Source organism: Dermacentor variabilis, chromosome 8 (assembly GCF_050947875.1).
Source record: "Dermacentor variabilis isolate Ectoservices chromosome 8, ASM5094787v1, whole genome shotgun sequence".
In the NCBI taxonomy this organism is placed as follows: Eukaryota; Metazoa; Arthropoda; class Arachnida; order Ixodida; family Ixodidae; genus Dermacentor; species Dermacentor variabilis.
The window spans coordinates 146,847,422-146,852,318 of NC_134575.1; positions in this window are offsets into that span (position 1 = coordinate 146,847,422).

A 4,897-nucleotide genomic window follows, 5' to 3' on the forward strand; every position below is an offset into this window, starting at 1 on the left:
CACCCGCTGAAAAATTTCCGGCGCGGAAGCGATGCCGAACGGCATGCGCAGGAATCTGTATCGCCCGTAGGCGTGCTCATAGTGCATAAGCGGGAGCTCGGCTCGTCCAACTTGATCTGCCAGAATCCTGACGATGCATCCAGAGAAGAAAAGAATTTCGCTCCATGCAGCCGCGGTAGGATATCTTCTAACGTCGGCATGTGGTAGTGCTCTCTTAGAAGTGCCTTATTCAAGTCGGATGGGTCCAAGCATATGCGTACTTTTTCTTTCTTTACTACCACAACCATGTGACTCAACCAGGAAGTCGGTTCGGTTACCTTAGCAACAACGCCGTCGCGCTCCATCCGGTCCAGCTCAGCTCGGACGCGCTCCTGAAGGGCGATGGCGATTCGTCGCGCTGGCTTGATGACGCCTCGAGCTTCAGGTTTCAGCTCCATGTGGTAGGCTACGTCTTTGATTTCTCCCAGCCCCTGGAAAACATCTCGAAATCTTTCCACTATTTCGTTAGTTTCCAAGGCGTCTAGGGTGTTTATGCGGCCAATCAGCCCTAAGCGTTCAGCCACCTTGCCACTGAATGTAACAGGAACCGCTTGTTTCCCGATAAAGAATAGCGCCGTGGTAGACTGCGTTGTACAGGTGACCTGAAGCTCGATCTTCTTCGTCGCCTTTTCTATGTGCCCGAAAAACGACCGCAGCGTAGAGCAGCAGTCTTGTGCTGGCTTCGTAGTGAAGTTTCTGATTGTCACTTCGGGCATGACGCAACAGTTGGCTCCGGTATCAATTTTGCAGCGATCTCGGCAGTCGCTGACCAGCGGTCATGGCCATCAATTGCATTGACTTCGAGGGTTTGAAGAAAATAGCCCTCGTCCTCTGCCATTTCGACCTGTTTTATCTTTCATGCTTGGCCCCTCGGTCTCGCTTCTGGTTGGCGACACGCCCGCGCGAAGTGGTTTCGGCCGCCACACTTGTTACAGCGCTTGCCTTGCGCAGGGCACTTTGCTTTTCCGGGTGTGTAAGAGCAGGTTGAGCCAATTCCGAGGCTTGCTTTTGATTTCACAGCATGTACGGTGGCCTCATCGGTTGCGCTTACTTCTGCCTCCCTGATGTCGTTAAAGTGCTCCTTCGCTTGTTTCCTTGCTCGGCATATTTCCACTGTTTTGGCATACGACGGATTTTCAGACAAAAGTTTCCGCTGCAGGTCCTTGTCTCTAAATCCTAGAATTATTCGACTGCGCAGTAGTCTGTCCTCCAGTTCTCCGAATTCACATAAGCGAGCAAGAGTTCGGATATTGATCAGCCACTCGTTAAAAGATTCGCCCTCACGTCGATCTCGGGAGCCGAAACGAAACTCGTTGAACGTTAAATTCTTCGCTGGTTTGTAGTGGGCTTCGAATTTTTCAATGAGCTTATCGAGGTGTTGCTTTTCGTCCTCATTTGCGAATTTGAAGGTATAGAACACTCGCCTGGCTTCTTCACCAACTGTCACAAGAAATGTTGCAGCCTGAATTTCGTTAGGCTGTTTCATTAGTCCGGTCGCCTTAGAAAATTGAGCAAACTCAATTTTCCCGATGATCCTGTTCTGGTAAGCGTCACCCGTACTTTCAAGTGGCTTTGGCGGTGGAAGAACCGTCGACGCCATACTTCTTTCTCTGGAGTGTACTAGGGGTGCAGCTGGACGAGGGGGCGGGGAGAACAGCGGTGAACGTGGCTTGCGAAACGCGTCGCCGCCCCCCTTCTGACACCATGTGAACGGTCGGGAGGCAGGGAACAAAGTGTGTTTATTATCAGACAAGGGGATGCATATATAGGGACAGATACAAATATGAACATGCGCACATCGTACCGTAAGGGCATGTGTTAACATGACAGTGCGCATACTTACAACGACTACGACCTAGAATGATGCATTCCTCTAAGACAGGTTCGCAACCACACGTTTTGCAGTGCTGCGCAAGAAACCCCCTTGCTGTAATACAATTCTTGGCACTGTAACCATGTTCGCGCAGCCTGTCATTCAGACATCGACCACTTTGACCAACGTAATGTTTTCCACACTTGAGTGGAAAGCAATAAACAACAGAATATGTGTAATTAACGAACTCATTTTTGTGATTCTTATCACAGCTAAGAGGAGCTACCTTATTCGGATTAGTAAGCTTGCAAATTCTCATAGGCTTGTTAGGGGCAGAAAACACTACACGAACATTCGCTCGCTTGGCGATTTTCTTAAGATTACGTGAGACGGTGGGAATATAAGGAATGAAGCTTGTCCTACCCCGAGTAGTTGCAGGATTATCTGCATGGTGGTTGTCTGTTCTAAACTCCCGTAGAATTCGTTCTGCTACTGACACTTGTAGGGACACGGGATAACCAGCCTGCGAAAGCCGTTCGCCCTGAGAGGCAAAGCTAGACGAAACACTAAGGTGGCACGACTTTTTCAAAGCATTATTAAGGCAAAGGTTAGCAATGCGTTTCTTGATCAACTTATAATGGGGCAGAATGAAACGCAACAAGTGGTTTGTTAGCACAAGGTTCATAGTACCAACACGTGTGAAAATCCGAGCAAGCTAAGCGCAGATCCAAAAACCGGATCGTATGATCCTGTGGGAGCTCGTAGGTAACGTCAAGCGGCGCAAGGCATTCTTTGACTATTGGCACTACCGTGGCAACCTGTCTCAAGGTCAGCCGGGGAACACTGAATACAAAACAAAATATCGTCCACATAACAAAGTATCTTAAAAATATTAGTCTGATTAAGGTTCACTGACATGACGACGTCTAGGCGAGCAAAAAATAAATCACTGAGCAGCGGGGCAATGCACGAACCGATGCATACTCCGGTTTTCTGCACATAGATGGTGTCATACCATGTAATGAACGTTGATAACAAATAAAAGCTCAAAGTTTTAAAAAGTGATTACTAGACAGCCCAGCATTATTTTGAAAACGGGTGACGCCAAATTCATCAATTATCTGCGAAATAGCTGACAGCAGGTCATTCTGAGGAATAGAATAGTAGAGGTCCTTCACATCGACGGAGAAGACTTGAAAGCCTCGATCAGAGTTGTCCTTTAAGAATGCAATTACCACATCGGAGTTGCGTATTAACAACGGGTCATTCACGGATAAAACGGCTAGCTCGGCCTGCAGAAACAGTGCGACAGACTTCTGCCACGTGCCCTTTTCTGAAACAATAACCCTCAGCGGGACGTCAGGTTTGTGCATTTTCACGCTAAAAACACTTATAGGTGACCTCGTTTGCTGCTGGCAATGTTTCTCAACATTTTGTCCAAGTTACATTCCCTGCAAAGTTTCTTAGCCTTAGCTTTTACCTTACTTAAAGACACTGTATTCTGTCGCTTAAAAACGGCGGAGATTGCACGACCAGCTTTTGCGTGAAAATTCCCTTCTAAGAGTACACGGAACCCGCCTTCTTCATCTGCCGCTAACACGCAAATCGAATTGTCACGCAGATAGTTAGCTACACGTCTCAAAGAAACCTTCGGAAGTGCCTGTCTAGAGCGGGATATGGCCCCTACACCTTCGGAAGTAACGCGCGAGACATCCTCTTCCGCCGCGAACTTGGAAATCTGCCTAACCATTGAAATCATCTCTTCCGGTGGTTTACTAGACTCCACCGCGAATTTCGGTCCCAAGGCCAAAACGCTGTGGATGCGTTCTGGTAGGTCCAAGTTTTCCGGCGACTGAACAGTGTTTCCAGGAGTCGGTCTTCTCCCGGAACAACGACCACGAAGTTCACGCAACTGGCACTGTCACAGGCACTCAGTTTTCTGGTCAGCAAAGCGTGGAAATTTCCGCAGCGTCAGACCGAACGAAGAAGGTTCCGTAGAAACATTTAGCTGACTAGAGAGCAGCTGGCGGTAGAGTCGAGCCTGCCTGTGCAACTCGGATTTGAGTATTTTGCAGATTCTGTCCAAATGTCCGGATGAGGGAATGAATCCACCAAAAAGGGAACCTACTTCCAGTGGGATGATCTTGCGGCGAGCACAGAATACCAAGGTACGGGCTTTGCACACGGTTGCCGCGATGAGCGAAACAGTAGCATACGGGTCGCGAGTTGTAGCAAGAGAGGGGCCCGTTGAACTAGAACTGAAGGTCAAAAGCGTGGCAGATTGGGCAAGTTGGTGTGTCATGACTGTCAAACAGTCAAGACATACCAACTTGCCCAACCTGTCACGCCTTTGGAACTGGGACCAAAAAGTCAGGAAGCTCTCGTGAAAGCAGTGCAAAAAACTTTAAAAGAAGACGAATACCAGACAGTCGGCGACAAAGTCGAAATAATTTAATTTATAAAGGTAAGCGAGAAAAAGACAGAGTTCACTCGTATAGACCGTTGACTATTACATCGGTAATATACAGGGTAGCAATGCAGGCTATCAAATTAAAACAATGATATTTTGGGAGAACTTCAGAATGGCTTAAGAATTGGTAGGTGTTTAGATGATAACTTGTTTGTTCTTAGTGAGTGTATTTAAATATCAAAAGCAGAAAGCAGACCGTTGTATGTGGCCTTTTTAGACATTACAGGAGCCTACGACAACGTAGACCGCAACCTTTCGTGGGATATTCTGGAAGGGGAAGGCTTAGGTAACGGTTGTCTACAGCTTTTGAGAGAGATTTACCTAGAAAATACCATTTGCGTTGAATGGAAAGGGATGAGGAGAGAGGAAAAAGCTCATATCAACAAGGGACTCAGGCAGGGGTGCCCTTTATTCCCGCTGCTGTTTATGATGTACATGGTGAGGATGAAGAGGGCGCTAGAAGGAAGTAATATCAGGTTTAATCTCTCATACAAACAGGCAGGTACAGTAGTAGAGCAGCAGCTCCCAGGTTTATTTTATGCGGATGACATTGTCTTGCTAGCTAACAAGCAAAG